Source organism: Hibiscus syriacus, unplaced genomic scaffold (genome assembly GCF_006381635.1).
Source record: "Hibiscus syriacus cultivar Baekdansim isolate YM2019G1 unplaced genomic scaffold, ASM638163v2 tig00111191_pilon, whole genome shotgun sequence".
Lineage (NCBI taxonomy): Eukaryota > Viridiplantae > Streptophyta > Magnoliopsida > Malvales > Malvaceae > Hibiscus > Hibiscus syriacus.
This window is the reverse complement of record NW_024063010.1, coordinates 1,520,646-1,530,774: the sequence shown is the minus strand read 5'-3', so window position 1 is coordinate 1,530,774 and position 10,129 is coordinate 1,520,646. Positions and strand designations below refer to the sequence as shown.

Sequence of the window (10,129 nt, the reverse complement as noted above, 5' to 3'; positions counted from 1 at the left end):
AAAAATAGTTTGAGGAGTTGCTACCAATCTTTGATTAAGATGTGATTAGGCACACAAAATGTTTTTTCATTTTAATAAAATTTAATTTAAAAATTATTAAAACAACATTTTAAGGTCTATGTACCAAAAATTAAGTTCGAGAGTCGATTTCGCGCGGGGAATGATTAGCACTCCCACAGAGCCATAAATCGGTACCTAGTCAATTACTTAGTTGTCTTTATAATGAAACTTACAAATTCGAATTTAATTTACACGTAAAAATATTAGTCCTTGAATTTAAGAAAGGAAAATAGCGACATTTGTTTCTCATTGAAAGGAAAATGCCTCTCATCCTTTAAAGCAACCAGTTCATTTTCTAATCGAAACGAAGAAATATCACAATTTCATTTAAAAGTTCGTTATTAGTCCATATTTCAAATGCATGAATAAAAATGAAAATAGAAAATAAATTAATTATATATTACCAATCCTTTTAGAAAGAATAAAGATGATCGATTATTTTAAGAGATGGAGATTGGATCTTTTATACATTCTAATGGTCTTTTTTCGGTGAATTTAAATAGACCAACAATTTTTCCTCTCATTCCCAAATTTTAAGTGAGATTCCTTTTTTAGGGTTTCACTTAGTGGGATACCCTTTCATTTAAAATTATTGGAAATTATTCGTTTCACAAAAATCAGAGTACTACCCTTAGTATAATTACTTGATCGAATCAAGTGATGATTATAAGGGTTTCATACATTTTACATATAAGAATAATGTCATGTAACCAAATTTATATATCAATGAAAATATTAAAAATATAATCTTGACATGCGCACACAAAATTACTAATTTTAAAACACCAATATACCATCAATGTACATATGTATACTAATATAGCAAACAGTAGGTATACGATATGAAGTAAGACACATATATGCACGTATTATGAGACACACATAGGATGCAAAACCATTCTTAACATATATAATATGATGCATGGCGTGTGACTTATAAAACACGGGACATAATATATATATATATATATGGGCATCACCGCATATTTGTATAATATAAAGACGCATAGACTCATACACGAACCAAAGAAACATGTCTTAATAACTATAATAAAACAGTGACCATACACTCTAACGATGTAAAGCTAAGTATGAGGGATTAAAAATAATTAAAGCATGAAATACCAGTACCAAATAAATAATTACAAGAAATAAAAAAATGGCTTAAATATAAATTACTGAAAGTGACCAAATAAATGTAAAGATCAGAAACTTAAATAAATAAATAAAAAGGGACTAATTCAAACGAAAAAAAAGTGGGGAGCAAGACTGAAGTTGATGAAAAATATTAAGAACTCAGGTAAAAATTTTCAAAGTGAAGACTAAAGACTCTAAGAGGACTAAGATGGGATCGACGAAGAAATATGAGTCAAAATCAAAAGAATAATAAATAAAAATACGAATAGGACCAAAATAGAAGTATGGGAAACACGGAAGGGACGACGAGGTGATTTACCCTTGGCCATTTAAAAACACGGGCCTTTAATGGGCACTTTCATGAGACTAAAACTCAATTCTAATGAAACAAAAATTTTGGATCAAAAGATTGCTCCTCTGATTGTTTTGGAACCACTGCAGGGATACGTGCAATGGAAGCGTGAGTGAGGGACCTCGTTTGCTACTGATGAGGCTCGTGAACGAGACAAGAGCTCTTTGTTCGTGGAATGGGCTGTCGGGAAACTCAATGGTTTCACGCTAGATAGATGCGCGGCTTCAGGTGCGTTTAACAAATCTGAACTTTGCGCAGACAGTATAGGGCTCAAAACCCTAATTTATCGGGTACGATCTGAACGGTTGATGCCCCTTCAATCCGACGGGTAGCACTCCTTAGCGGCGCACAAAAGCTTTTTAGAATAAAACCCTTCTTTGAGCAGTTGGATCCATCTTCAATCTGATGGTTGACGTTAGGTGGCGCTGGAACTTACTTAAATTTTAGGTTTCTTCATTATTATATCATATGGGCTCATCCATGCTAGAGCCTTAACTGTTGGGTTTAGAGCATTACACTTGATTTGGATTTAGTGATATAAACATTTTCACAAGCAATAATAATAAAAATTATATTCATTTAAATTTAATCAATATATATATATAAGTTTATACCTATAATATATATGTAATGTTAAAATTATCAAATATATATATCCAGGCACACATATAATATATGTACGTATAACCACTATATTTAAATTAATCAAATAAAAATAATATAAATCAAATAAAACTCATATGAAGACTCCGGAAAAAATGAGTATAAATGAAAACAAACTTTTTCTTTTGTAAAAGTAAAGTCTAAAAGTCACAAACAAAACTCAATATAAAATATAGAGAATCGAATCATATATGGATGGTTCAAAAACTCTAAATGACCCGATCAAATTGAACCCCTATCAACCCTATTTAATATAAATGGTTACGAGTTAGAACCCTAATATATATATATATATAACTTTTACACATCAACGCAATCACAATTAAAAATATATCCTATATGAGTACAACATATATAAATGGTATACATTAGTTTAACTTACAAATCTTCCATTCTAACAGTCCACCATAATATTTATACTTATATTTGTTTAAATATTCTGCAAATTTAAAAAAATATTATCCTTGAAAGTCCGAAGGTGCCACAATTTGTCCTTATTTGAAGTTTGAAAGAGTGATATTTTGAATTACCTGAAGCTATAATCTCTATATATGGCCTTTCCCCAGTTGTAGTTTCGCACAAAACAAAGCATAATTATAAAATGAAGAAGCAAGCTGGTTTAATTGTATTCTTAATTCTCTTTGCGTTCTTTATATTTCCGCAAGTGTTGAAGCTCAAACTTGCAGGCCTAGCGGGAAAATAAGAGGGAAAAATCCTCCGCCTGGGCAATGCAACACTGAAAACGACTCTGATTGTTGTAAAGATGGGAAGCTCTACACAACATATAAATGTTCACCGCCCGTGTTGAGCCATACAAATGCAACGTTGATACTTAACAGTTTTCAGGCCGGAGGGGATGGTGGCAGCCCGTCAGAATGTGACAACCAATACCACTCAGATGATGACCCTGTGGTTGCACTTTCAACCGGGTGGTTTAACGGAAAAAAGAGGTGTTTGAAGTATATTAACATTTATGGTAATGGAAGAAGTGTGAGGGCTAAGGTTGTTGACGAATGTGATTCTACGATGTGATGTGATTCGGACCATGATTATCAGCCTCCATGCCCTAACAACATCGTTGATGCGTCCAAAGCAGTTTGGAAGGCTCTCGGAGTTCCTGAAAGTGATTGGGGAGGGAGGGAAATCTACTGGTCAGACACCGATTGATCTTTGCAGTCATATTTTTATAATATTTATCTGTATTAAAAATATTTGCGTATGTGGTATAAGTTAACGTTAAGGTAATATTAATATAAAAGTTTTAAAGCATTAAATTTACGCCTTACATCTTAACCATTAATTGCCATGAGGAACGCCCAAAGTTGTTTGAAACATGCAGGCTGAGCAAACAAAACATATGGACAACCAGATGCCCTGCAATGAAAATATTCAAACAAAGCTCAATATGACATTGTTTATCCATACAATCCCTTTATGTATAAAAGACATCAAAATCTCCTCGTTTATGTCGTACTAAAATCCGAAATATAATATATTTTAATCTACCTTGTCCACCTGCTTCATAAAATTAAAACATTCAAAGCTTATAATAGAAACATGAGTCTCGTTGTTGGATGTGTTGACGTATATTATTCCACATTGTTGGACTTGGAGGAAAAATGTGAATTTAGAATAAAAGAAAATGTAAAGCACACCCCTAAATCACTAAAATATTAGTTCAGTTAGAAATGGATAACTTTTTCTTTTTTAATGTTTCAATATAATCATTAAATTAAAATATGTTACAAACAAATCACTCTACTGTTAAAATTGAAACATACGTCTAATAAGGCCTAATATAATAACAAAATTAATCTTAAAATTTATACATTTTATCAATTTGTTATTAATATGAAACAATTCAATAAATTTAACATATCATATTTAAAAATTTGATCAAGTTCTTTTAAATTGTTTGTTCTTCTCCCGTAAATGTTATATTACTTTCACGTTGCTTAGAAATGCTATCAATATATTTTATGTTGTAGAAATTTACCAATGGGGGCGATGTGTATTATTCTCTATGAAGCACTGGGCAGGGGATTTTTAAAATCTTTCCTATGGAAATCGTTTTTTGTTGTACACTTAGAGGATGCCCCCTTTCATGTTGATGCTTTTGAAGTACCGTGTGCAGGTTGTATTGGTCGTCGACTAATCTCTTATTCGGGTCATAGGTTTTCTTATGCATACACTTGTAAGGTTGCAAGTCAAACTTACTCAAACATATAATCGAATAATATTCATTGAACTTTTTAAATATAAAGGCTTTTATTAGTATACTATTAATGCATTATGGTACAATGCAGTTACCCAACAACTGCTTTATGATAAAATGCAACTATCCAGTTACTATTTTGATTCGAAGTACTAGTTTGATTTGACAGTATCATAAAAAAAATTAAATTGATCGAATTTAAAATAAAAGATTAAATTTATTGAATTAAGACTAAATTTATAAAATGTATAAATTTTCATGATTACAATTGTTATTATACCAGACAATGTTAAATGCTTCTTTCACTTTTAGTGAATGAATGATCCGTTTGTTTTTTTCCACTCGGCAACAAGATTTTATTTATTAAATAAAGCCTAATTGCATGTCTCCCTAAAAACCTTCCTAACTTAAATTGAGGAAAAGAGTACACGACAGTCAGGAGAAAGAGTACACGACAGTCAGGAGATGAACACAAGACATATAAAGAATCACACTGACGAAGGGTCGAAATGTAGAATCAATAAGAGAAAAAAAATAAGCATACAAATAGAGCAGACAGATACCTAAGTAGCTTTGAAGGGTAGAAAGCATTAACAATGGCAAACTACATGCAGGAGGCAAAAAGTCGTGGAATAATAACCTTCCAATCCAGGAAGAAAAAAAAATCAGCATAGAATGACCCATAAAGTGAACCAAATTTTAGCTGTGAACCAAATTTTAGCTCCGAACCTAATGGAATGAGGCTAAATGACCAAAAACAGCAATTTAAAAGCAGGCATCTCCGGCTCACAAAAATCAGCTCCACACCTTGAATAAATATTGCCTTTGGATTCCTGCTTTAGCAAGCTGATCTGCCATGATATTGATTCTACTTGGAATGTTAGCGAAATGAACTCTTGCAGTCTTGATAACCAAGCGATCAATAGCATTGAATAATCTCCACCATTTTCAAGGACATGAAAGAATGGACGAAATCCAATTCAGCGTAATTTGGGAATTTGATTCAATAATCAGGTCGACTTTTCCATTCCATCCCGCCTCCCAGAAGATCTCAAGGGAGAATTTAATGGCAAGGATTTCAGCACAGTCCGAACCAAAGAGTGGAGCAGGCCCCGAAAACATTGCAATGACAGCCCCCGCTTCAGTTCTAAGAGCTCCACCATAACCCGCAACATCCTCTTTGACAGCCCCGGCTACATTGAATTTAAGTTGGCCTGCCTATGGGAGTGACCATCTCAAGTCTGGAGTGTCTTTGTAACATGTGACTAAACATTTCAAAGGGTTCTCCCACCAATAAACATCGTTTATGATCCATCTTCTTTATTTTGCCTTGCACCAAACGAGGAATCGCATCTTGGATTGAAACACAAGGTCCTTTAACTTTTTATTTTTTTCTTGAAAGAATTTCTTGTCTCTTGCTAACCAAAGCTCCACAATGCCGATGCAGCACAAATACACCAGACCGATTTAGTCACGCCTGGAAATTTGATTTGAAAGCAAAAATCCAGCAGTTCATCAATTGAACTTGGATTCGACCAAGATATTCGCCATCAACTGTACAAAAAATTCCAAAAGAAAATAACAAAGTGGCAGTTCACAAACAGATGATTAATATATTCAATCTAAGATCCACACCATAAACAAAGACATTGCAATTCTTCAATGGGGCGTAAAATTCCTATTTGAAAATGGGACTTCAATTAGTTTCCAGGTCTCATTAAAGTTATTGAAATCCTCAATTCATACTGGACGACTCCTACATTCACTCCAACCTGATCTGTTTCGCACAATGTTAAAGTCACCTGCCATGAACCATTTTCCTTGGATGCTATTTTTCAACACTTCGGTTTCGCTCCATAAACGCCTCTGTTCAGAAAATTCACAAGGCGCGTAGACATTCATAAGGATGTAATTAACGCCATCCTCAATCCATCTACCAGCCACCATCACTGTGTAGCCATTAATAGAGAAACTTTCAGCATGAAATTTATAACCAGCCCGCCAGCCTTCCCTAGAGCCCCCGATACCTCGAAGTCTAATTCATCATCATACCAAATCTTACTAGTGTCATCTTTTGTGAGATCTTCTTTCTTTGTTTCTTAAATGAACAACACTTCGACTCTATTCTCTCTACACACCTTACGAGCTGCTGATATTTTCACTTCCGAACCCAAACCTCTGATATTCCAAGAGAGGAATCTCATGTTTACGCCCTCCGTTCGCCCTTGTGGTCTTGATTCTTTAAATCCAGAAATCTACTTCCTCAAGAAGTGTAATTTCCCGAATCACCTCTTCTTCTTCGCCTTGGATCTAAATACCCAATTCTTTCTCTAGTTCTAACGTTTTCTTGGCCTTCTTTAGCAGAATATTCCTTCTCAATTGGAAATTCTGATAATGACCTACCTTCAAGTTCTGAATTTTCTAAAGCTTGTTCTTGTTTCTTCTTTGATTTCTTCGAAGCTCTCTCCTTTCTCTTCTTCACTTTCTTCTGTAACTTTGCCAAAGAGCCTATTTTTTTTTTAACCTAGGGAAGGTTTCGATCGCAAGCTTGAGTTAGCAAGTGGTCTTCTTTCCACTGAAGTTAGGCTGTAAATGAATTAAATAACCGTTCTTCAATGTACGCATGATGTTAGTTTATATTCGTTTATTTATAAATAAGTGAATATAAATAAAATTTTATGTTCGTTTAATTAAATAAATGAACATAAACAAAGGTCTAGTTCATTTATTTATGTTCGTAAACGTTGAATTATATATTCATTCATTTATATTTATTTATGTTCGAACATAAGGTAAATTGAATATATTACGAAAATTATTGAAGTTGTTTAGATTTCAAGAAGATTGTTTTGTTGAACAAATTAACTTTAAGACTTTATTATGTTCATATAATTTATTTATGATTTACGTATGTTTTTGTCGTATTCGAACAAATTAATTCTAAAGTTACAAATTATATTAATGAATTTTAAGTTGTTATTCTTGTTGTTTATTTTTTTTACATTCGTTTGTTGTGTTTGAACAAGTTTTTTTTTGTGTTTGTGTTGTTCGTTTTTATTCGTTCATTGTATTCGTTTATGTTCGTTCGTTCTTGTTCGTTTATGTTCGTTTATTATTTAAATGAACGAACATGAACAAGTTATATTCCTTAATGAACGAACATGAACAAAAAAAAATTGTTCGTTTATGTTCGTGAACGAACATGAACATACCTCCATTAATTAGCGTTTTATTCGTTTACGGGCCTATTGGGATTTGTTTGTCGTTTAGAGAATCAACACGTGCAGCCCAGGAGTCTTTTCCATTTGATTTGTTTGAAATATCCTATTCATTAAGGGTTGAATTTGAGTGTGATAGACAGACCTGTAGCTGGGCTTGGGCAGGAGGGGCATCTGCCCAAGGCCTCAAACCAAAAATTCAAAAATATTTTATGTTACAATATAATAAATGCTATATTTTTCAGTTTTTAAAATCGGACTAGATCGGTCGGTTTAATTAGTTTAACCGGAAATTATTGTCTAGTTCGGTTCAAATTACACCGGTTAAACCGTTACTAGTGAACCGGACAGAACCGCTGAACCGGACCGGCTGAAAACCGGAAAAAAATGGAAAAAACCGAGAAAAACCGGAAATTTTGTTTTTTTTAAAAAAAATTAAACCAAACGACGTCATTTGTTAAACGAGCCAAGTCGAACTCGAGTATTGCTGAGCTCAACTTAAACTTTAAAAGTAAGCTCAACTCGACTCAAACTCACGAACTAAAAATTATCAAGTTCAACTCGAACTCAAAATATAATATTGAAACTTGAACTCGAAAAGGCTTGAACTAAAAAAAAATTTAGAAGCTCGATTGAAGCCTAAAATTCGAGCTTGATTGAAGTGAAAGAATAATTCACTCTATGCTCACAAAAAGGCTCCATGATTTTGAATGCCAAATTACTCTATTATTTATAAAAGTTAGTTGGGATGCTCTTCTATATTTCTTAGCCATGTGGGATTGTTTTGTTCTCATATTTTTACTCTTTAGACTTTTGGGATGTTCTTCTATGTTTCTTAGCCATGTGTGATTGTTTTTAAAAAAAAATAAACCTAACAATGTCATTTTATTATGATTTTTAGCCCCAAATTTATTTTTTAATTATAGTTATATAATTATATTTATTATTTAATATATTTTACCTTAAATATTATATTGTAGTTAATTTGAATAATTTTGTTTCACTTAATTTTATGGTTTTTAACTTATATATGTTATGACTTGCTTTGAATATGACTTGTGATATACAAAATTATTTTTTATTAAATAGTTTTTGTATTTTTATTTAATTTTTTAAATAATTATAACGTCGTTCGGTTCTTCTGACCAGTCAACTGGTTCAACCGATTGAACCAGTGAATCGATAGCATAACCGATTCGTTAACGGTCAAGTTCAAAACACCATGATATTTCTTGATCTTCTAATTAAAAAAACTATTATTTTTTTTAACTTAAAACATGCCAGCATATATTAAAATTAAACAAAACAATTAATGGAAGGGGCCAACTTAAAACGTTCTAGCATATATTAAAATTAAAATTAAACAAAATAAGTAATGAAAAGGTACCTTGGGAAATATATAACTATAAATGCTCATTTTCTCTACATGTAAAAATATAAATATTTAAAATATTATACATTCATAATTATAATAAAAATTAATTTTTTTTACAAAATTATAAATAATAAATGTAAAAATGTTAACAATTTTTTTAAAAAAAATAATGCTTAGTATACTATGATTACATTATATTAATGATTAAATTTATTACTTCATATTTTTTTATAACATCTAATAATCACTTCGAATTAATTACTCACTAATTCATTATATTTTCCTCTGCAACTACCAACCACCAACCTACTCGGGATGTTAATGGATAATTAATAACCACCAACCACTAACCTACTCGAGTTATTAAAAGATAATTATTAACCACCAACCTATTGATATTATTAACGGATAATTAATGCTTAAATCTATTTATTTATTTTATTCATAGGAATTAATGAGAACAAATATACGAAAATTTTAAATTATTATTTTTAAATATGAATCAAACTTAAATTTGAAATTTTTAAATTAACAATAATATTCAAATATATGATTAAATTTGTGAAGCTAGAAAATAGAATTCGGTACCAGAATTTCAGTAAAAAGAGCCACATAAGCACTAGATGTAAAACTTATAACAGATACGACTGCCAAACCTGCAACATCGGAAAAAAGCAATGCAAAGAAATAAGATAAATATAAAAACATTGAATTTTTAACAAATATATACACATCAAAGGTAAACATAAAATTTAAAATAAAAAAATGGAATAATAAAATTTACATAAAACTTACCAAATATTCGAATTATTTCTTCTTTTGTTCGAACTTTTTTATCTCCTTTTTTTCCCTACTCTCTCTCGGCCATGCAAGCTTTCTTCCTTTCTTTTTAACTCTACTCTTCTTCTCCCCGAACTCCTAACAGCCCATATTTATAAACCCTATATCGGTTTGAATTATTGGTGCATAATAATTCAAAATTATTTCACGCACTGACACCAACACATGCTTTATTTATCGGTTGCTGCGTGAGCTCTGCATAGAGACAAAGATTCCCACACCATTCAGCAACAGAGATTCCTCATATTCCCGGCCCCCCACAGCTGAAG

At 31.8% G+C, this 10,129-nt stretch overlaps 1 pseudogene; it reads left to right on the top strand.

The window, feature by feature from the left end:
• Positions 1-2,813: 2,813 nt before the first annotated feature.
• On the top strand, positions 2,814-3,420 carry LOC120155445 (annotated as a pseudogene).
• Positions 3,421-10,129: the final 6,709 nt, after the last annotated feature.